Below are 24,568 nucleotides of genomic sequence, written 5' to 3'. Positions count from 1 at the left end.
TCTCTCTCTCTCTCTCTTTCTTTTCTTTTTCTTTCTTTCTTTTTCTTTCTTCTCCCTTCCTTCCTTCCTTCCTTCCCTTCTTTTCTCCCTTTGCTCCCCTCCCCACCCCTCCCCTCCTCTCCCCTCTCTTCCATGCTCCTCTTCCCTCCCTTTCACATATAAGTATTATAGATAAGACGCTGGGGAAAAATTAAAACAAAACACAAAGTAAGTAGGTGATTTCAACTTGTAATTATTTGTTAGGTTATAAAAATGATGTGTGTTAGATTTATTTACCTGGTCACCTCATCTGTTTTCCATTGGAAACTACCCCTCCTGCCATCCCTCCTCATTTAGCCTCCCAGCCTTCCACCCACTTTCTGACTCAAAGCAGGAGAGGAGACTCTCACAACACTACTGGATTGAGACGGGAGAAAGGCACCTTTCAAATGCTGACTCTAGATGCTTAGCACGAGCAAATTCTTGGCCTTTTTCTTCCGAAGATTTCAGTTGATTTTTTGTCTTGTGTTTACTGCTATGAAAGGCATGAAGATTCAGTGACAGATGTGCATTGACTGAGTGCTTGGAGCATGCAGGCCTCACACTACACTGGGGGATGCCCAGTGAGAAAAAGGGGACCTCTGATTGCAAAGGGCTCAGTGTGTGAGTGTGTGTGTGTGTGTGTGTGTGTGTGTGTGTGTGTATGAGCGAGTGCATGCACGCACGTGTTTACATGCATGCCATGGTGCTATGGGGAGACTGGTTTCTGGGGAGAGAGGGTGGGCCATGGAGTAGGCAGATAAGTGTGCCTGCAACTAACGAGTACCTGGAGGCAGGCTGTAAAATGATCAGTGCTAGAGTTATGAGCCAGAGTTAAGAGCATGCTGGAGGGCAAGGTGTTCCGTTTGCCGCCACTGAGGAAGGCTTCGCAGGGTGTAGTGGTGTTCTAGACTTTGAAAAATAGCTAGGACTTTAATCGAAAAGGAAGAGAGAGACGAAGCTTCAAGAAAAAGGGAACAGCAGAGTCATGAGAATGTGCAGACAACAGGGAATAGCAGGCTGTGTCTGGAAGGTGCATGGAGCTGAGGCATCTGTATCAAATCACAGAAGTGTTAAATGCGCCCCTATCATGTTTGGAGCTTTTGGTCTGTAGGCAGTAGGGAGATGTTACGGGTTTTGGAAAGAGCTGTGATGCGATGACTCTGGGTGTGTGTGTGTGTTTTGTTTTTACTTCCAACTTTCTGAGTCTAACTGTTAGACAACCTTAACTCTGGGAAGCGCATGCTGCCTGTCCTTATATATCTTTTCTTTTCTCTTCCAGCCTGGCTCTGTTCCTTCTCAGCCTTCTGATAATGAAGAGTGGCAGCGTCAGCTCCTAGGAGCTGATGTGAGGTCTCTGAGCAGACTCTGGGCCTGTCCTTCACTGTTTTCCATCCTTTCTCTTCCTTCTCTTTCTCTATCACCAGCCCCACCATCGGCAGCAGCAGCAGCACTCCCCTCCCTAAAATAAATAAACCAGTCGCTCCAAAAGGTTCTAAGCACATTAGTCACATATCCCAGAAGTTTAATACAGAATTATTTTGACAGCGAGAACAAGAAGTGTTTTCTAGTTGAACGCACAGAACTTGCTTATTCCAACTGGGCTTTCTGCCGCGCAGACAGATGATATGTTTTTTAGATGGATTGGCCACGCAGGAGACTGCGTCGCTTCCCTTGGAAACATGACAAACTGCTCACTACCAAAAGTGGTTGGAAAAAAGATGTGAAATGAGAGCGAAAGGGAGAGAGAGAGAGAGAGAGAGAGAGAGAGAGAGAGAGAGAGAAGAATGAAATCACATCCTTTTGCAAATATAACTTTCTTACTAATAACTTCAATAAGCCGCCAAGAGATTTCTATGTGTTTATTTACTTATTTGGCTGCCTCTGGAGCTGTGAAGTCCTTTTTTAAACCTGGGCTCATATGTGTTCTAAAAGATGAGGACAGATCGAGTTATTGCCATGCAGGTGGCTCTCCAAGCATTCCAGTCGAATAGCTCTTCCAGAAATATTTCTTGACTCACTTACTTGGCACTTTCTGTGGCCGTTACTAAGCAGATTGAGTCCTCCCCGCGTATCCACCAGACTACCCTAGGGTTGATGTGGATCCCCTTATCCCTATTTGGCATTGGAGAGGTAGAGGAATGAAAAGCTGAAGTCCAGTCTTGCCCATGAGAGATTTTTACCTGAGGTGCCAGTGCGCCATCTCGAGAGTCAGGAAAAGAATAAAAGTGTGTGCTCTCCTCCTTCCAGCTTTGCCCTTCTCCTTCAGGGTCTGCCACCAAGCAGGAGACCCTTCCTCGAGGGCACGTCACCTGAGTATTAAGACCCAGAGATGAGCACAGAGGGAACCTAAAGGACTTCCGCATCTGGGGTACCTGCTCCTCTGGCTCCCATGATCCTTCACTTCTTGCTTCTCAAACCCTTCTAGAGACTTCCAGCATTGGGTCTTGATGTTTTCAGATCTTTTTCCTTTGTGGAATCCTTTTTACCCTCATGGAATGTGGTGTGAAATCCCAATACATAAATTAACCACAGTGTAGTTACTGGTGGTGCTGTCATTAAATGGTGGAAGATCCAACAGGCTTCCACCTAGGGCTAAGTTATCTTTCCAGAACTCTGCCTCTGTGGAACCCTCTTTGACAACCACTGTATTGGAGGTGCTTCAAGACCCCTGACGGCCCTGATGACCATGATTCTGCCTTCTTTAAACTTTCTGCCTCTCTATACATCTCTCAAAGTTGAGGAAGTGGCCCCTGTAGAGATGGGGACAATAGACCCAGTGGGAGACATGACCTTTGCTGGTTTCCTCACAACGGCTTTGAAATTCCACTTGATGAGGACCTGTTAGCTAGCTCACTTCAAATGATTCTTCTTAAGGGGGCTTGTCAGACTCCAGGCCTCCCCAGAGTCTGGGCACCCCCTGGCCACCACTTCATTATTACTCATCACACTGTTCTGAGTGGGAGTCTCAGTGAATTCTTGCTGCCATTGCTGGGACTCTGGGCTTATAGTCTCTGTCTCAGGAACATTTATGACATGGAGTAACCTAGCATTCAAGCTATTTTTAAGGAAACCTATTTGTTGTTGTCGTTGCTGTGTTTTAAAGCACTGTGTTTGCTTTTTAGGTAAAGTGAGTAATAAAAGTAAAGCCTGGGCCATCTCTCATTCCTCCAGTGACATTTATGCAGCACCTACATTCATACGACACTCTACTGTTTCCTAAGGAAGGTTCTGACCTGTATAATCATACATTATGTTTTCACAAGGCAGGATAGTTTCTAGAGGGCTTTTTAACCGCTCACAACAACTCTGGGGCAAAGTAGACTCTATGAGATTATATAATTCACAGTTAAGTTGAAAAGAATTACGAGCGTTTGAACCTTAGGTTCCCTGACTAACGCCATTGCCCTAAACCATTCATTCTCCTTGTAGCAGGAATTATGAATGAGTATGCTATTAACAAGTGCTATTTATTAAGTGCTTACTTATATGTCAAACACTGCTAGGTAGACACTGTAAAAAGCCTATTTAATCTTTTCGACAACCCTATAAGGTAGACATGATTATGTCCAGTTTGCAGATGAATCACTATAGATATTGAGACGATAAATAACTTGCTCGAGGTTCTAGTTCACAGAAATGTTGCACCTTAAATTCTAACCAGGACTGTCTGCCTCCTAAGGCTTTTCAAGTATAGGATTTTGCTCATCATTAGTTCTCACTAAAGAGACAGAAAGTTCAGTCTTGAAAATAACAAAGCTAGTATGTGTGTGACCACATGCTACAGTGAGTGTTGCATACAGGTAAAGGTTAACAGGCGGCTGTTTTTTCTTTTTTCTTTTGGAGGTCATAAGGTATTTATGCAGGGCCTTCTGCTTTCTTTTTAGATTTCATGTGCTCCACATTGAAATTACGAATTTTCCATTCTACTGAACTGTGTGCCATTGGGCAAGTCATTTTCTATTCCTGGGACCGTGGTGTCCCCCTCTATCATTCTATCATCCTATCCTTCTAAGTTTTACAAGTCTAGGGAACGTGTTTATTGAATTCTTTTGGTATACTTCCTTTTGAAATGTCATGTGGAATTACAGATACTTGATTCTTGTTTTAAATGGGAATGACAGTTACAGGTTATCCCTGTTTTCAAAGAGATGATCTACTTCTGAAACACAGTTTGCAAAAGTTTGAAAGTCAGATACCACATGAAGAAATAACTAAGTCATATCAAGAAAGATGAATGTCTAATATGTGTTCTGATTGGCTAGCTGGTTGTATCTTGCTTTTTCAGCTTTAATTTTGTCTTTCTAACCCTTATGATAGAATATATCGCCTCCCCTCCCCCAACATATGTGAGTGTGTATGAGTGCACACACAAAATTCTTGAGAAAGAAAGCCTCCTACATTTGTTAAAATTGTCACTTTCTCCACAGAATCTGGTTAGCATACCTTTGGGTGAGTGAGAGAAAATTCTTTTTCTCTGTGCCAAGTTCAGGGTGTGAATCAATTCTCCGTGCCTTTTGCATTTTAGTAAATGTTTCCTAGATGGATTCATTGGATTTCCAGTAAAGACAAACAGCTCAGAAACCAGATTGCATTCATACCCAAGGCCTGAGTTCTGTGACCCAGGCATCAGTGCTTAGTTCCATATATGGCAAAAAGAGGGATAGGGAGAGGGAGTGGAGTGAGAATACCAGACATAGAATGCATTCCTAAGAAATGTGCATTCATTACTGACAAAACAGGACCCTCATTGGTTTCCACCTTCTGCAGAACATGAGCAGTGATGCTTTGAGAAAGAAGCCAGTGTTCAGTTTGCCACAGGGAATAGTTTATTTTCCCTTTTCTTTTCAGTCACATGTAGGTTTAATTTGGAGTCAGTGTTCAAGTCAATGCTAGCATGGAATGAGGACTTAGAAATTATTCTTGGAGTCAGCAGATATGGGTTCTCAGCCTAATCCAACCGCCATCCAGCTGTGAAACTCTCTTTCTGGCCTGTGTTTTTCAGTGTCAAAGTGGCGAGGCTGGATATGATGATCTCTAACTAAGATCTCTACTATTTCTGTTTTCTTTGGTTCTAATTTTGCCTTAGATTTTCCAATTCCTGTGGAATTCCCCACAGAAAGTAGTTTCTCATTCTTCCAGATACTTTCTGTGGTTTGAACTTAAAAAGACAAAATAAAACCCTGGTCTCGAATTTTTCTTTGTGATTTCCTTAAATATGTTTTGGATACATTATTAGCCTTCACTTGGCAGATAACTTCTTGCTCAGGGTGGAAATGAAGGGCTTTTACTGCATCTTCATGGTCTTCCCCCTCTGCTTGTCCCTGTTGTTATTGGAGAAGAAATGGGTTATGCCCAACGCAGAGCTGTAGGAACAGATGTGCCCTTAGCAAATGCAGCCTTGTAATGGCCTTGTTAATTGTCTGCTTTTCTAATACATCCCGCCTTCTCTATGGGAGAAGGAGGCAGAGGCAAGAGGCAGCTTCCTCACACCTTAGGAAATGGAACTAGGGATGTGAAACGGAGGTGTTGGCTTTCCACTTAGTAATTGGATGAGTCACTTGTCTGTCACAGATGTTAAGAAGGTTAAGAAGAAATTGAAATACAAAATTCTGGCCCTAGAGAGGACTGTAGTTAAAGCCAGACATTATTTCTAATGCTCCTCTTTGTATTTATGGGTTCTGTAGTCTATTGTCAATAGACTACAAGAGTTTTGTTGCAAAAGTTGGTAATTTTCTGTTCCTTTTGGAGAGAGTTCTAGCCAAAGTCGACCCCTTCCCTCTCCTTTCTAAAAGCGTGGCTTTAGCTCCTCAGCTGAGATAAAGGGAGGTATCTTTGTTCTTGGACGAAATATTCTAGCCCAAGGGCTTAGATGTCCCCGTGGCAGCCCGAGCAACTGTGGAAAGGTCTTGCTCTGAGGAGGCTGAGGTGGTTCAGTAGGTGCCCTGTGGCCTCTCCTTTCCTCCCTGTGAAGTTGAGGAACAAGGCTCCACTTGACCTTGCCTCATTGTGCTGCTCCTTTGCTGGGAGCTGGCTAACACACAGCCTCTGAGTCCTGGGAGAAGGAAGTAGGCAAGTGTGATTGCTCCAGAGAGAGTGGGAGCTAAGAGGTATGGGTTCTCGTGGCAGGTGTGCCATGAGCATGCCCTGCGACTTGGTCAAGATGCTTTAAGTTTTGGTCTTCATTTCTCCATCTGGAAATGAAGTACTCGTAGGCTTCAAAGGTCTCTTCTAGCTCTTAAAGCGTGAATTTAATGTATTTCCAGACTTTCTCTTCATATCTCATATGTCCTCTATTTGGTATCCCCAGTAATACTGAGCTCATTGATTTGTACAGAGTTCTGACATGCCACATTCTTTCCGGTGTCAAGTAGAATATAAAACAAAATTCCCTCTCTATGAGCTCCTGTTCACCAGAATATTATGACCAAATTCTTTAGAATAGCATTTAACTGCTTCATAGGCTGGTTATAATTGGTGGTTCTAGTTTTAGGGAATGGAGACTTCAGAAGCCTTGCCTTCCACGTGTGGCACTCATCTTGACTTTAAGCTGTTTGTGAGCCCTTTGGTACCATGGAAGCAGGTGTGCATATAAAAAAAGGAAAATGAATATGATCATGTGGCAGTGTTCCTGAGTTGGGAGTGCAATTGAGAAAAAAAATGAATCAATAGTTTAGGGAAGATTTAGGGAAACCAGGTACAATGTGTCTTATGCTTTAGTAAAAGCGTACATATTACAAATGGTTGGCACCGTTATGAGAAAACCACTGGGAAGACCAATCAGATAGACAGTAATAATGTGCTGACCATGATTGATCCTTTAGGGAGTATGATATGTGATGTAGGTTTATATAGGACTTTATAGTGGACTAACCTCTTTCACACGCATTAGCTCATTGGATCCTCACAACAGATTCATGAGGGGTGCAGGCCATAGAATATTATCCTCAGTTTACTAAAGACCAACGTGATGCTCAAATAATGTGTAGAGGCTACCCAGTGTCATGTGGTAAAGAGGTGGCATAGCAAAGACTTGTCTAGTGCTCTTATGGCTGCACCATATTTCCTGCCTTTGTGAAGTTTCAGCCTAGCAGTAAAACAGGATAAATACACACATACATATATACACCACCTTTCCCACCAGAAGATGGTAGAGGTTGGTATTTATTAGTGGTGAATCATGTGAGCCATAATATTTGGCAAATCAGTCCTATGATTAGTGGTGTGATATGTCAGTTCACTTTCACAGCTGAATTATCAACTAGGGCACCATGATGGATAACAGAGTCGACGATTTCTAGTTTCTGACTGTTCATTCTTGCATGTGTACTTTTATTTAAGGCAATAAATAACTAATAATTATGGAACATTTAATGTGTGCCAAGCTTTGTGCTAGATATTGATCAGTAGATGTGAACTATAAACCAAGGATTGGAAAGGAATTTAAAAATATGCAGAATACTCCATCTCCCCTCTCATCCTTTAGCCCCTCCTCTGATATTCTTGCCAGGTGATAAGTCCAACTGTACTTGATTATTTTACGCGGTATCTTGTAGTAGAGGGTAGTTTCTCCAAAGGCTGTGACCTTTTATGTTTAGAATATATGCAAACTATTAGTAACTTCCATCAGTGATTATTTATACATCTATTAAGTGGCTTAGTGAAAACTAAACCCTTCTCTTAAATTAAATTTTCTTCTTAGAGTAAGTTTCTTTGGATGGCTGTTTGATCTACAGAGAGATTATTAGTTCTCATTTGTCCTAAAATTTCTTCTTATGTAATTTGGGGTGGCCTAAAATTTCTTCTTATGTAATTTGGGGTGGCCTATCTTGATTCTGGAAATTGAAAATTGGGGAAATATGCCCATGCTGTCTTCTTTCCCTTTGATTCCATTTTTTGGGGACTAGAATTATATCTATTTATAATTGCTCAAATTTTGAGTCTTGTAGGAACATGTTTCTGTACATGATATTTGAAACCTATTTATACTTTCTTAGAACCACTAAATCTTCATGTTGGAAGGGATCATAAAGGTTCTTTCAAACAGCCCCAGACTATAAATTCCTTGAGCTCAAGAACTGTCAGCTTTATTTCTGTACCTCTTCCTGATGCACCTCCAAACACCTAGTCCAGTGCCAGGTGGCCTCAATAAATGAGTGTTGGATTGAATTGAATTTCTCACCTTTCATGCTTTCTTTGCCCCTTTACTCAACTCGTCCAGTCATTGGGAGGAGATGTGCGGACCCACTGAGTGTGATGACCCATTAAGTAAATCATGGCGTTCGCTGCCCTCCACTAGGGCTTTATCTGTGTTTAGATTGAAGAATGCTGAATAACTAATAAAAAGCAATTCCAAAGCATTTTGCAGATGGAAAGTGCTTCATGGGTTATAAATAATAACAGTCTCTCGAAATGAGGCACGACCAGACAAAGAAGTGCCGACCTTGCAGGCTATAGAAACTTATGATAGACCTTATGGTGGAAGAGTGAGATAGTAGATATTGACCCCTTTCATCATTTTGTAATCAGCATTTTCATTTCCAAGTCACTGTACATTCCTCATTTTGGGCAGAGTTTGCTTTCTGGATTACCTAGGAATTAATCCTTCCAGATTTCAATAGGCAAAGGACTGAAGGAACACCGTGAAAACTGATAGGCAGATCTTCTGGGCAAGACTTTAAGTCAGTCCTCTCATTCAGTGCTTAAATCTAGTCCTTTCTAGATCCTGGCCTCTTCTTCAACTGTCATTTCTTTTAAGGAGTCTGTAGTCACCTCTATTTTAGTTCTGGAGCACATGGTATTCTCAAGAGGTGGAAACTAGCACCTTTTTCCAAAGGAGACAGTGGAAACGCCAGGGCCCTTCCTGGCTTTGAACCATCAGTTTTAGAGTCAAACACCATTTGGCTGGGTAAACTGCATTTCCCCAGATACCTCTCTCTTTTCACAGAGAGGTCCTGCTTTTCCTCTTGGGGTTTCATCTGGGGAATGGCCTGCCTTTCCTTTGTCCTGCGGTATGGGTCAGTCTGATTCAAATTTGGTAAATATATGGCAACTGCCCACCAGGAGCCATCAACTATATTTTCACCTGTGTTATCTCACCTTAATTAAGTGAGTGAACAGAAGTGTGAACTGAATCTTGCTGTTTTTCTTGGTGGCTCTTTCTTCTCAGCAGCAGCGACCCATTCTAGCTGGGCATTATTCGTGCAATCAATAGTATTTATTGAGCACCTACTGTATTCTAGGAACTCTTCTTGGTGCTGGTCGGTGAACAAAAGAATGTCCTCCCAAGCTAACATTTGTAATGGGAATATGATTTTAAAAAATGACTTAACAGAAAATTGCTTAAAGAAGTAAATACAACATACCAAACACACAACAGCTCTTTGCTTCAGGTCTTTCCTCCTACTCTTTCTCTTCTCTCTCATTTTTTTTTCTCTCTTCTTAACTGACTCAACACTCTTTATTCTCTGACCCTGCCTTACAAAGGCACTTGTAGTTTCCTCTCATTCCCTTCTTTGTCTCCTCTTCTTGTCTGCTTGTGCTTTGCACGTGGATGATACTTGATGCTGGCTTGATTTCAACTTCTTATTCATTCCCTAGCTGTTTCTTTGCTCTTACTTCACCTCCAGGCTTGGTGTGGTGGTTAGATGCCTATGTTGTAAATATGAACCCAGAAGCAAGAGTGGCCAGTGGCCTTGGGGCTTTTAGGTGCTCATCCAGTAACACTGCATTGTCAGAATCTTACTGAAGAAATGGATGTGGTCCCAAAGCCTGTCAGCTCAAAGGGGCTTCTCTCTGTAAGTTTTCCTTGATTGTCCCCCATCTTAATTTTTATACTGCATATACGCCTGAAGAGAAGCTCAGTAATTTTTAGTTTCTTTTCCTTCTCTGAAATCTCATGTCTCTTTATCTGGGCATGACTTAATGGGATTTACTCTTTATTTCATGGTTATTGTGCCCATTTCTACCTCTCTAGATGGCATGGACTATGTCCATATGTATTAAAAAATGTTTCTTACATGAACTGGGATTGGGGGGAGCATTTTCCTTCTATGAAAACTAGTTCTTTGTTTAGGGCTGAGGATCTTGGAGACATATTTAATAGTCAATTGTCGATTTTAGTGGCTCAAATGGCGAGAGCTAACCTCTGTAGTGACTAAGGGGTTGAATTTCCATGTGTCACAGATTTCCATTCAAGCCTGAGGTTTGCAGGTGCCTGACTATCCCTGTGCTGTTGTCATCCACCCCTAAACTATATATTTGGGAATGGTTCCCGTGATGAGTCCTTACTAGATACAAAGTAGAACTTGTGAAATAGATCTTTTCTTCTTTGTCCCCATCATCTAGACCTCTAACTTCATATTTTGCTTCTTGCCTTTTGTTTCTGTGCTCGGATTTCAGCCCCAGCCTCTCTTTATATCAGGCATGGTTACCATGATAACTCAGTATTTATTGTACATGTACTAAATGTTAGGCACTGAGTAAATGACTTTCCATACCTTTTTTCATTGAATCCCCAAAGCCAGCCTATGCAGTACGTCTGAGTATTATCCATATAACATGGATGAGGAAACTAAAGGTTGGTGAGATTTAAGTAACTTGTCCAACATTGCACAGCTTGTAATGGCAGGGTTAGAAGCCAAATCTCTCTGACATCAGTTTTGATTTCTGAATTACTGTCCTCACCCATGATTTCCTCTCCTGCCCATCCTTGTTTACCTTGCTTGGTTTGCATGTGACAACCAAAAACCATGTAGGTGGCTGGAAGAAGTGCTCTGGCCTCACTTCTCTCTCCCACTGGCACCTGTAGCCAGAGCTGAATGTGTGCTATACTCTTCTTACCTCTCAAGGCTGAATTATCAGACAGACACCTTCTAATGGGTTCATTTTTAAAAATAGTTTACTTGGTTTATCAGCAGCTATGGACAGCTTGACGTTTGCTTTTATGTCTATTGGATTCAGATCTTCTCTCAGTGTTTCTCCACACTTAGCAAAGACCCCGTGACCACTTGAATTGACAGTAAGTACGTTTCTAGGATACAATATGTTATAATAAGATCTAGAGGCATATTCGAGAATTTGGGAGCAGTCTAAGGAAGGAGAGAGGTTTGAAGAGTGGTATGGCCTTTGCCTCTTCTGGTGGATGATGGTGGGTACAGCCTAGCCACTGGCAATCATCGTGCTCGCTAGGGAACTTCTTCAGCCTGGGGCATTTATATAATTGGTGTTTAGCATTTTTGTTTTACTTTACATTTGCAAAGTGCTTTCCAATGATTTATTAGCTGCTCTCGTTTTTTAATAGCCCCTGGAGGTAAGTTGAACATAAATGTGTAGAGAAGGCTCATATCATCAGATATTATTGGATCTGGGGTCAGGACTCTGAACCGGGATAAGGCCATTTGGGATCATTGCCTCATGAGGATTAATAGGAGAACAAGTGGACTTAACTTCAGCTCCCAGAGTCTATAAGGCAAAAGTTTGGAATGATGGCAGCTATTTAAGGAAATTGCGTAGAAGCCATTATCAGAAGACCTGGATTCTAGTCCTGACTCTGCGTTTGACTGGCCATAATGACCTTGAGCAATTGCTTTGCCTCTCAGTGTCTTGAATTCACCCTCTGGTAAACAAGGATTATCTCTCAACTCCCTTTAGATCCAACATTATGTTAAATACAATTCTATGACTTTGGACCCTTTCTCTGGAATCACAGGACAGAGAACATGGGTATAGATCTAAGCCATTAGGGGATATGTATTAAAAAGTTGCTCACCTTCCTTTTTCTAGGATCCAAGTGCTAACTGACAACGATATGCCTTCACATTCATTTTAAGAAGTACATCATCCTTGTTCACTATAAAACTGAGAAAGTGAGTGGAGCTGCTAGAGGAAAGTCAGACTGGAGCCAAGACCATCAATCCTGTATCTTATGGGTATTGTAGAAAGTAATTAGCAGGCTTGATTATCTCACTGGTTCAACACACGTTTTAGGGTTGTGATGTAATGCGTGGAAACATTTAGTTGTCAGATTTTAGGGCTGTATCAAATTTATTCTTGCAGGAAAAGTCTAGTTGTCCTGGCAACCTGAAATCGATTTTCTTTTTGCTCTTGTCAGCTGAAACTGGTCCCCTTTGAATCATTCCTCTAATTTAATATAGAGAACTGTATGTCCCCACCTGGTGACCAAATCGTTCTTAATGACAGGTAACCCCAGCAAATGATTCTTCTTTCCTGCCTGAGCCAGAAGCTATAGCTTATTACTGCTTTCACCCTGTGTTGTTCTCTTTGCTGTTATTTATTTGCCTATGGAGTCAGGTGTAGAAGTAAAGTGGCACTCAATTAATTAAGAATTTAATCAGGCCTGTAGAGCAATGACGCAATTGGCAGCCAATCATGGCCTTTCATTTTAAGTTACATCCTGGGCAGGGGTGGGATTAGAATGGTCCCCAGGACAAAGAATTCTTTTGTGGGGATATCTAGCATTTCTGTAACCTGGGGACAGTGATGGTGATGTAATGGCCCAAATGACAGAAAGAAAATGGAGCTTCACGTCTGTTTTCTGCCTCTGTCAGTCATCTTTATCATGGAAGGGGAAGGATCTTTAAACTAGGAAGGGAGAATTGAAATCATTAAGAAGAAATTGATGCTCATGACAGATGAAGATGTTATGAGAGAGCAGTTAGCTCTGCTAAATGATTGCAAAGTTCAAGGGCCACACATATTACATCTCAGGATACAGAGGAGTGTTTCTGATGTTGACTGTGGAACTGCTGCCAGTAATTTTGAGGAAACCCGGAAATCAGCAGAAATGCCAGAAGTGAGAGATGAGGAAATAGATATCAGTTATCAAAAAACCAGGTATCCGGAGTGTAGAATCTGCTGACTTTGTTGTGATTCCTGGTATAATTCTAGACTGGCTTATCAGTGATTTACGAGTCTTTGAAAGGAAGCTGTGTTCACCAGAAGCCAGAAAAAGGTCACTTAGCCATTTCCCTTTTTGCTTGGGTTAACCAGCTGTTGGATTAGAGTGACATCAAGACAGTGTAGACAGTACAGGCTTTGGAGTCAGAAGGTCTGGGCAAAATCCAGGGTTGGACTTAGTAGGTACATGACCTTTGGGAAGTTGCATAATTTCTGTGACTCAACTTCCTCTTCTATAAAATGGGATTAATTATAGGACTGAGAAAGGATGCTGTGAAGACTAAATGAAATACGGCGTGTGATTAAAAGGATGCTGTGAAGACTAAATGAAATATTGAATGCTTGTAAAAATTAAGCATTCAATAAATGTTGCTATCATTACTCAGTAGGAACACATTTCAATTTAGTAAAGCATTTAAAAATTTTTACACATTTATGGATAAGATGGAGACATGTAAGCTGGATTCAACATAGACAGTGGATGAACTTATGGGCACATGAATGAATACACACTTATTAATAATGTGGGTGGAGAAAGAGTCCTTCTTGATGGGAGAAACCTCAAAGATACATTGCAAGGGTGAGGATACAGGGAGAGGAAAGTTAGTGACCATTTTTTTTTGCAACTTACCAACCCCTCTCCCCCATCCTTTTTTTTTCTCAAGAAGTAATAATCATTAACAATTTGGTATGTGTCTAGTTTGCCCCCATACACACACACACACACACACACACACACACACATATTCACACACACACATATGTATGTATATACATATACATACATGTGTGTGTGTGTGTATTTTGTTAATAAAAACTCAAAAATTATTTGTTCAAAGTTCATATTCTTTGTTCAGAAAATACCAGGACTATCAAAATGGAAACAGTCACTTGGAACTACTGTACCATGTTTGATTTATAAACGATGTCCTTACATCTGTAGGCAGAGTGACACCTTTACTGTCTTCCCTTTGCTTCCTTTCTACTCTCTTTTCTTCCCTCCCCTCCCCTCCCCTCCTCTCCCCTTCCCTTCCCCTCCCTTCCCTTCCCTTTCTTGCTGCCTACCCTTCCTGTCTTTTTCTCTTTATTACTATTCTTTTAATCTCTTGTTCTTAGTTTAAAATGGGTCTTAGTGACCAGGCATTTACAGTGATCTTATAACATCAAGCTTCGGCCACCTAGTTCTAGTTCTGAATTATCAGGTCTTCACCTGCATACTTTATGGCCTTCTGCTTCTTTATCTTTTACACGGGAGGTTGTGATACCATTCGTTGTCTAGCCTCAAGAGGCCATGTTGGGGCCTGAGTGATACATGTCTTATATAGTTCCCTACCCTGTATACAGGGTACTAGGAGGTCGGTTATGTACACAATCGCATTCCTTGGGCTTATGGAAGGATACCTTTTATTTCAGTGGGATACTCTGAGAGTAGTGAGCTCAGAGCCTCTGTTGTGTGTTTTCTTGGTATTCCAGTATCTCTGTCGTAACTGATATCTCTGTTCAGAGCCCTCCCCGATCTGGCTTTAGGCTGCCTTGCCACCTCCTCCATGACTCCTCCTGTCTACCCCCATGCTCATACTCTTCATTCCGTGTGGAGAGCCGTCCTGCCTGGCAGGCTCTGCCTGAGAACATCCTTCAATAAGCAGCTCAAATTTCACCTTCTCAGAAACATCAACTTTCTCATTTAGAATCCATCTCTCTCCTACAGTCTCCATCCTATGGTTTACATTTTTGGAAACACATTCGCAGACCACCTTGTATGTTAGTGGTGGTATCTGCTTCTGAGCTTTAATCTCCAGAGGACAGGCATCTCTAAGCCTCTGGAGCCTAGTTCAGTGGCTGGCATTTGTAGGCACCCTGTGAATGTGTTTTAAATTGAATTATTCAGGAGGCCTGAGGGTTTGGGAGGTTAACTAAGTTAACCCAAGGAACTAGAAGGGCCTCTGGGAACTGGTTTAGGAGCATATAGCTTTTAGGATCAGCTATCAGCTTTACCCTAGCTCCTTCTTAATCCTGTGTCTCTAGAAGCAGAGGGAAAGGTAGTGTCTGCTTAAGATGCTAGTGACATTCTTGGGGAGATTAGTTCAGAACGCACCATCTCTTCTCCTAGCTCTCAAGTTTGCAAAGTCTCTTTCTATTGGAAAAGCTTAGCTTTTGAAGAGAAGGCAGTGGTTTTCATGGTGACTTCTGAATTTCTGACGCCGATTATTAACCTTCTTGAGGAAGAATTTGCAGTTGTTCCTGTTGCAAGGAAAGCAGATGTGCTGAGGTACCACGTTTGTGAAACTGAGCGAAATCCTGCTTGTTTTGTGACTTTGATCTTTATGAACAGTCTGGGGTCAGGCTGAGCCCCCATTGTGTGTCCGAAAAATCCACTTTCACCATCACGTGGGATCTTTATTGCTGCTTGTGGAACACCTTCTCCTGACTCGAAGTTCAGATTTTACCTGTATGGCTGAATGTTGTTTCCAGTGAACCATGCACAGAAATGGGAATTTATGTTTACCATGCTTCATGAGAGAATTTACACAGAAAGGGGGATGCATGATGCAGAGGAAAGAGAAAAAGAGGAAGCCTGGGACACCTGGTTCCAATCCTAAATCTGCCAGAGACATATTATGTGACATGGGGCCTTAGTTTCCAGATCTGCAAAATGAGGACACTAATAATTATTAGGAGTTATATAAGTTAACTGAGGTTATTTAGGTAAAGCATGTGGCAGAGCACCTGACACTTTTCAGCACCAGTGTATCCCAGTAAAATTCCATAGACTTGGTTATGAGCCCAGTTCCAATAGCTGTTAGAGATGATTTACATAACTTCAGTGAGACTGAGTTATTAAACCCGAGTACCAGTTTAAATGAATTTTATTTGGGATTAAATATAGCTTGCATGCTAAGTTGTAATGATTAGACGATGTTTGTAAAAGGCCTAGCACAGTGGTGTTTCTCAGTATCTGGCTCAGGTATTGACACTCACCACTGCCCAGCTTCTCTGGAGTGGTGACGTGCTCTGGGGTGACGTGCCTCAGAGGTGCTGACTGAAGCTTCCCTCTATGGCCATATTTCCTTCCTGTATCCTAGACACGAAACCTTCCTCTCTAGAAATCAGACCCATAGAATAGACCTAGTTATGAAAATGCTGCTTTTAGAAGTATACAGAACACAGCATGTATGGAGAAGTGCAGCCAGCATGGTGGAGGGTGTTTTTACAGTTTTCATATCAAGACCCATTGAAGAGCTGGCGGTATTTTACCCAGAGAAAGACAGATTTGGGTTGGGAGGGGAAGGTTGGGATTGGTGATGGAGAGATGAATTAGTGCTTGTCCAGGTGAGCAGGCCTAACTCAGGACAGTGGCGGGTGAAGGTGGAGAAGCAGGACTGGCAGGAGGGGCTGAGCAGTGGAAGGGGTGTAGGAACTAGGAGACCCAGGGCAGACTTGGAGGGTTCTCGCCTAAACATTGGGTGCAGAGGTTGGAGATACTACATGACCAACTAGGGCATAGCTACACTGCTGTGCAAGATAGGAAATATAGGGGCTCTCTGTTTTTACCATCCTAATAGGTAAATAAAGGAATGATCCTGTATGTGTGTGTGTGTGTGTGTGTATTTGTGTGCATTTTTGTATGTGCATGTGCTTGTGTGCATGAATGTATATTGGTAACAGGACCAAAGAAGTCGGGGACTTACCCAAGGCCAAAGAGCTAAGAAACATCTTTCATTTGCCTTAAGTACTGAGTTTAGTAATGACTGTGAGTGACAGAAATGGGCAGGGGGAGTATGTAGGGAAAGGGCCTCAGCCCCATTTCCTGCTCCCTCCTAGGCAGGTAGTGAGTAGGAGTTTAAGTTTCACTGTTTGATAGCATCACCTCCTCTGCTTTCCCAGAAATTATTCCTCGAAGTATGACTCGAATCGTTACTCTGTTGGGAGATGTCTCAGTTTAGAGCTGACTTTCTCCTCTGGTTGTTTACTAAAGAAATGGTGGCACTGGCAATTCAGAGGTGGCCTAATCAAGTGGAAGGAACAAGGCAGTCAGGGTTAGGGGGCCTAATTCTGACTGCTGGGTCTGTCTTAGAGACCTAGGAGAATCGGGCAAGTGAAGCTACTTCCTAGTGCCTCCACTTTTCCTCCTGTAAATTGGGGGATAATTATTTCTATTTGATAAGGTTATTGTGATAGTGCTTTGCAAATCGTAATGTTGGACTATGTCCGACAAAGGTGAAGAGGTGTCTGGACTTGATCATTTCTATGTGTGTGAAGCAGTAGAAAAAGAGGTGGTAAATTGGTCAGTACCTGTGGGTGCTGCAGATCTCTGATATTATGGTAATGGCAGCCTCTCCCTTTTTGGGGGTGGGGTGGGGATATAGGTCTTAGAACGTTGTGGTTAATGACTGTAGAATTTACTGACTGCTTGGTTCTACCCTGCTCTCGGCTAACCACCAATACCAGCATTCCTTCCCATCCCCAACCCCCAGCTATATGCTAAGGATCTCTTAGCTCCTGTTTTATTTTGGGAAAATTTCTGAACTTCTAGGCCTTCATTTTTTCATCTTTAAAAATGGGATAATAATCAGTTTAGCTTTGTCTGCATTGTGAGGATTAGCTGAAGAAAGGGATATGAAGACCCTTTGTAAGGTGTGTTGAACTCTGTGTTTTTGGAGCCCGTTCTCTCTCTTTTCTCCCTTCTGCTAATGTCCAAGGGACGTCTTTGCTCTTGAAAAGATAAACTGGTACAGAGGAAGAAACGAGGGCTTATACAGAAAAGTAACTTTCCAGGGCCCCAGAGTGAGTTGGAGTCTTGGGATCCACGCCCAGTTTTGTCACAACATGTCAAATTTCACCATTCAGTGCAAGCCTGATTTGTCCTTGCCTAAGACCTACCCAGAGGGAGACAGAAACCTCTGGAAAAGGGTATCAGCTCTTTGAAGCCTCGAAGGGGGTGGGAGAAATCTCTGGTGTGGCTGTTTCTGTGGGTATTGAGGCTCCTGTTCACTGCCCCTTGTGTCCAGCAGTGACTAGTTGCTTGGGTATTTGGGTTTTGGGTGAGTCAACAGGCCTGTGACCCAGAGGACCTGTGGTGTGCTTGGCAGCAGGCTGGAATTAGTCAGAAGGCAAAATTGCTTGTCTTGACCCCAGGAACCACGTACTCTGGTGGAAGAGAAAGTCCTCTCTGATCCTCAGTTGCCCTAGCTATGGCAACTTCTAGAGAATAGGAATTTTTTCTCTTTCTGCTTCATGGGGTTCATATGGAAATTAAAGGAGAGAAGATACATGGTTTTTTGCAAACAATATCACAATATTCAGATATCATTAGTTTCTGCTACTTAAAACGTGCAGCTGACTTCTTTTCGTTACTCCCTCCCGGAGTAAATGTATTGATGTAAAAAAAGAAACCCCGTTAAGTTCCTGAGGACAGCTGGTAAACATGCTAGTCTTCTTTTTATTTGGTGTCTGAGGTCTCTGAATGTAAGCCTGGACCATTTTAAGTAAGTATTGGAGTATGGGAGGGAGAGAGCATGTAAATCAAAGCACGGATTCTGGAATCTTAGGTTCCCACCTGACATATCTACCTGGGCTTATAATATTCAGTTCTTCATAGATACTGGGGCTTTGTTCTCATTTTTTAATGCCACCCGTGGAGATTTGCTCCTCGTAGAGGCTCGATCGTTGGACTCTTAAAAGGTCCCTATTTAGAACACTGAGGCCTGGCAAGGCCGCCCATTGAAGAAATGACAAAAATCAAGCCGAGAAGTCAATTCTTTGGATCCTCGATTCCCTGCTCTTTCTGACACATCATTCTTCCCGCCTGTCAGGTGAGGAGAGAAGCCAGATGGTTTGACAAATGGTTCTTGTTGCTGTCAAATCTGCCTTCTCTTTCTGCTCAGACAGACAATTCTTACCATCCCTTTTTGGGGAGGTGAGGTAGGGTGGGCAGAGAGGGAGGGAGGTGGATGAAGGAAGAAAAACATTTTATTGCCTGATGCTTTCTGTGGAAGAGATGACCAATAAGCACTCGTTTCTGTGTCAAGAAGCAAAGCTAAGGCAATGAGTAATCGTCACCTCGAATTTAAAGCACACAGAGGCCTAGAAATGGCAGCTTGTATTAGGAGACAACATTGAGTTCATATATATTCATCTTAAAAAAAAACATGTTTAAGATGCCATATCTATAAATACTAATAAGGCTGTCTGATTCCAATTTTCAGGTGAGATTAGCATTTTATTGAGTATTTTATCTGTCAGATTCAATACTCGATGTACCATCCTCCCAGGCTTATTAGCATAATTGCTCTGCTTAAGCAACAATAAAAAATTCAGCAGTAAAATATCAGTTAGTGCAGGCAATTTGTTATCAAAAGCTTTTACTTAAGGACAGCTTTATTCTGCATTTATTAGCAAGTTAGGGTTATAACTTATTTTTATTCGGAAAAACAAAAGGGGAGGGGAAAGATTTTGCTTTTTTGTTTTGGAAATAATAGAGAAATTAAAAAGCACTGCCTCTCTGGAAAATTGTCCACATCCCTTCTTCCTTTGCTGAAAGTAGCCTGTGATTAGAATAGATTCCACTTGTGAGGCACATTGGCTCAGACAAAGGTTGCTGTCCTTGGCATTGGAATAAATGGGCAGTAAAGCCCGTTTATGTTTGTACAGATGTTTTCAAAACACTTTCACGTCTCTTTGTTGCTTAAGTCTCACATTGGGTCTGTGAGGGCTCCATTCTGAGAACAGAAGGCTGAGTTGGAATGACTTGTTCCAGATGAGGCAGTTGAATGGCAGAACCGAGCTGCCAGCCCCCAGGCCTGTGGCGGCAATGCGACCTTTCCCACCATTGCCCAAAAATCCTGGTGTGAGCACTCTTTCTCCTGCCCTGTGGTGGATGGTTTTCATCTTAGCTCTTTTCCATATGTACGTGTATGCGTATGTGTGTACGCGCACCACGCACACGCACACACACACACACACACACACCCCTGTGCACACAGAAACAGTTTTTCCCCCCTCAAATTTAAGAACTTACTCTTACATTTGTTTTTCCTTTGATATCTTGGTTGAAGTTATTCTGCCATATGAATTTTCCCTTAATATCAAATGTCCTCCATTTCTTGCACTTACAGTCTCTCTCTCTCTTTAGAAACTGACTTAGGAAAGCACTTGCGATTTCCATCTGTGAAGGACGTGGTGCAAAATAAATGATTTTCATAGGTAGTGTGGCAGTCTTTAGCTAAGACAGAGATAAGATTTAAAAATGTGGAGATTTGGAAATCACTTCTCTTTTTTATTTCTTGAGAAATGTATTAGAAGTAAATAAGGACTTTAAATTGAGGCTTTTCAGTGTGGATTAAGCTTCAATTATGGGTAACAATTTCCAAATTGAAGATAAAATTTTGGGTGAAAATGGACAACTGAAGCTATCAGACTTTCAGGGAAGTTACCTTAGCATCTTAGATTTTTATTTCTTGGTAAATTTAGAGAAAGATCATATAATCATTGACTCTGAGCTTCTCCAATGTGCAAGGTACTGTGCCGGCCAATGTGGGGTTTATAGCCTAGTTCAAACAGGGCTGTGAGACTCGAGACAAGTTTAGACTATTAGAGAAGTTATTAATAATGAATGAATATCGTTTTCATTTTTGAGCAGCTATTATATGACAGGAACACTAATAGGAATTTTTCTTAGGTTATGCCATTTAATCTCTTAATGTTTCTCTCAATAATTCATTAAGTTAATTTTTATCGAGCACTTATTTATATACCAGTCACTGTCGTGTTTTACATGTATCATCTCGTTTACCTTTTTATAAGAATCCTATGAGATGGTGGCAGGTACTGTCATGTCATTATTGTTCTCATTGGTTAGATGAAGACACTGATGCACAGAGAGGCTAATTATCTTGTTCAAGTCACACTAGTAAGTGATGGAACTGCTCTGGCCTTCCTGTCTCCTACACACATGTTCTTTGCATTGTGCCACTTGGCGAAAGATGAATTAATAGATAGGTAGGCAGGCAGTGCTAATGATGATTAGAGGACTTTGTAGTTTATTGATATCAGAGCTGGTGCAGAACCTGGATGTTCGCAAAGAGCACTAAACCTGAAATCGGACAGAGGTTCAAATCCTTGTATGTTTCTTAGTGTTTATGAAAACCTCCATTATCTCTTAGAATTTCAGTACCTTCCTTTGAATTAGAGATAATACAATCTCTCTCTCATTGTCAGTGAGAATAAACTAGGGACTGCAGGAAGAGCAGTGTCAGGGCGGGTGTGGGGAAGGCTCTCTCCCCACAAGAAGCCGAGGAACCTGGCTGTTGCACAACTTATAGCCGCTTAGAGAACGTAAAGGAATAAATACGTGAGTGCATGTATGTATTTCTAGAATGCCCATCTTAGGTACACGACACCGCCCCAGGGCCCTCCCAGCATGGCCACTCAAGTGTGGTGGGAGTGTCAGGCCAACTCCTGTCCCTTCATAGACCAGAGTCTGGCTGCCAGATCAACACAGGGTTTGGCATCTCTTTTCGAGAGCGGGGTTTGCTGGGCCATTCTGGTACAATCTGTCCAGCCCACGTCTTGACAGTGGGATCTCATTGTCAGTGAGAATAAACTAGGTGCCTGGTTCATGGTGGGTGGTCAGCCAGTATCAAAAGTACACATGAATAGGAAGTTTTGTGTGCTGGTTAGGAACAGCCACCAAAGTCAGATTGCCTGGGTTTAAATCTGCTCCACAACATAATACTGTATGACCCTGGGCAAACAGCTTCATTCTTTGGGCCTCAATTTCCTCGTCTATAAAAATGGACTTACCTCATAGGGTCGTCGTATGGGTTAAATAAGTTAAAATATGAGTTAAAACATGAGTTAAAATGTATGTAAAGCATGTTTAACAGTGTCTGACACAACAGGCCCTATGTACATGTTAGCTCTTATTATTCTGTCGTACTATAGTAATGAAAGGCAGGTAGAAAGTGAACAGTTTAGGACTGTTTTAGGACCCTGGCCTGTTCACTCAAGGACAGTGAACCAGTTTAGCCTGGGCCATAGGAGCTGCATTTGCACAGCTACTAATGACTTTGACAAAGTCCTTGATTTCTCCATCCTTGATCATTGCTTCTGTGAAGATGATAGTTGAGAGAGAAAACTTTAGGTGATAGACTGTGCTTACAGAGTGGACGGATCCATATCCTTGATAAGTTTGTTCATGGAGAGTTGCCATGTGACTACTGAGGGTCAGTTTGCTGGTCAAAGACAACCTGTAGGGTGGAATATTTTCTGTGTCATTTAGGTTCTGTCTTCTCTCAGTCTGCATGTGCCTGGGTCCTGTCCTCAGATCTGTCTCCCATTTTCCTTCTCTCTGGAAGGTATTGATGTCCTGAGGCCACCTATGCCTAGGACCATTTCTCCTGCACCAGAAGGAAGTAGGTGGGAGTTTTGACATATCGATTTTTGAAAGATAATGCACTCTAACATACATTTTACACAATTTCAAAACATAAGAATACACTTTTTAAAGTTGTGCTGCTGAGGATAGCTTTAAGATGAAAGATTCTTTGGGATCTTGTGCTTTTTCTGGGGCTTATTGTCCTAAACAACAATTATCTTGACGAAATTTGTGTGTATGAGTGAGTGTGTGAGAGTGTGTGTGTGTGTGTGTGTGTGTGTGTGTGTGTGTAACTTCCTGGAATTGGTAGTATTGATTTTTGGGGTGTTTCTTTGGTTTATTCAAAATAGAAACAGAAAGGCAAAAGTGTTTGTTCATGTCATTTAAAAATGTCTTTATAGGGAAAGACATTAAGGTAATACCTTACATTGTATATGGGGCTTTGTGGTTTTCAAAGCACTTAAACACACATTTTTCTTTTTTATGTGCATCTTATGGTATTCCTCTAAGGTAGGTGAGGCAGAGCTTCTCATTTCCCTTTTAGAGATGATGTAACTTAGATTTAGAGAGATGAAGTGAGTTTTTTTAAGCAGTGATGGATGCAAACCCAGAACCTTTACCACTGGGGTACTTTCTGCTTCATCGCCCTGATTTGACTGTAATGAGGTCATTCTCACCAAAAGCTACCCAGGTTATACAGAGTTGTAATAAATCTAAAAATGCTTGCCTTTATTTTCCATTAGTTAAAAACTTAACTATGATTTGGTATTAACCTGTCTCTTCCCAAGTATAAATAACAATGAATCTCTAGGACTTTCTGTTATACCAGCATGTGTTTCTCAAAAAATCAAATGTCAAAGTATTTCCTGAAATTTGCTTTAATGAATAAGAGAGGTGAAGGTAAAATTCCTTCTTTGCATGAGGTAATTAGGAAACAGGATGTACGAACTTGCTGTAGGAATATAAAAAAGAACACTTGTACTGAAATATAGACCGGATGGATGTATTACGGAGTGTTTATGCTGGCAGAAATTTTAAGTGAAAGTTCTCATTAAGTGTGTACATTGTTCTTGGTTTGCATGAAAACCTAATCTGTTTCATCAGTTGGATCCAAGGGCAGTATATATTCATAAACTCCCCCAAACCAGAAGCATGAATTGGACTTCCAGTTTTGATTGCCAGGTGCCTTTATCTGGCAGCTTGGTGTGTGCTCAGAATACAGAACAGAGGAATGGAAGATGCTCTGGAGGGTCTTATGATTGGGAGTCAACGCCGTGCTTGCTGGGGGTGGTGGTTGGGTGAGCAGGTGGGAAGGTCTGAATTCTCTTTGGCAAATATCTTTGAGTGTCTCAGACACATGGCACCACATAAGCCCAGTGCTATATTATTAGTCTCATGTACCAGAGTATGGGTTAGGTTACATGTATTTTGGAAGCCTATTTCTTCACTTTGCACCTCATGGTTTCTTAGGTGACAACTTCAGACTGAATTGCCAGCTTCCTGACAGTGTCTTGAAAAGGAGGCAGAAAGTGTTTTGGACAGATGACCCCCTTGACTTTTTATCTTTGGTAGTTTCTTTTTTTGGTCTACATCATCTGGTGATGTTACTGATGTGGGTGCTGAAATTGGCCCTCATTCACGCCCCAGATACAGATTAGCTGTACTTTTTCAGGGCACATATAGCTATGAATTCTGTTTCCATGAATGTCTCTGACCTATCTATGTCTGTTATGTAATAATTAGCTCCTACTTTACAAACAATCACTAGCATGGCAAGTGAGATGTAAGAAGCTGAGGATTCCCTTCTCTGAGTCTCTGTCAAATACTTTTGTTTAACATGCCATGATTTGTCCTATATGTATTAGTTTGGTCTTTTCTGCTAGAATTTGAACTCCTGTAGGGCAGGTGTTATGTCTTATCAATCACCATGATGGTCCCTGGCACACAGTAGATACTTGTTACTAAGTAGTTGGATCATATCTTAAGAAGCTGATAAAAATTGTTTTCCTTGAGAGAGGGATTGTAGTGAGTGTTGCTCCTTCAGTGCATTCCAGGCTATGCTCGGCACCTTGAGGAAGTCAGAGATGAAACACCAAATAGTTCCTTCCTTAGGGAGCCACGGTCTAGCTATATCACGTCAGTGGCAGCACTTCATAAACTGCGAAACAGTGCACAGATGGATCATCCCGATGAGTTTTAACTTTAAAATGGCTTGGGCTACAGGCTCTGCCACCTCTTCCCACTTTTGAGAATTCC

General features: G+C 41.8%; 1 protein-coding gene across 22 annotated transcripts in view; it reads left to right on the top strand.

Annotated features, from left to right (window-relative positions):
* The window catches only part of LPP (LIM domain containing preferred translocation partner in lipoma), a 640,361-nt gene that overhangs the window by 104,862 nt on the left and 510,931 nt on the right, over positions 1–24,568 (top strand). For 3 of the 22 annotated variants that reach the window (XM_023525839.1, XM_023525829.1, XM_023525860.1), the window contains one exon: positions 11,803–11,885. The exons of the other annotated variants lie outside the window; for them this stretch is intronic. The gene's annotated coding sequence lies outside the window, so the exon portion shown is untranslated. The remainder of the gene's footprint in view (positions 1–11,802; positions 11,886–24,568) is intronic. 22 annotated transcript variants of the gene reach the window in all.

The sequence above is a fragment of the Pteropus vampyrus genome, unplaced genomic scaffold (assembly GCF_000151845.1).
Source record: "Pteropus vampyrus isolate Shadow unplaced genomic scaffold, Pvam_2.0 Scaffold14, whole genome shotgun sequence".
NCBI lineage: Eukaryota > Metazoa > Chordata > Mammalia > Chiroptera > Pteropodidae > Pteropus > Pteropus vampyrus.
Note: the sequence above shows the minus strand (reverse complement) of the source record. Positions and strands in the feature narration are given on the sequence as shown.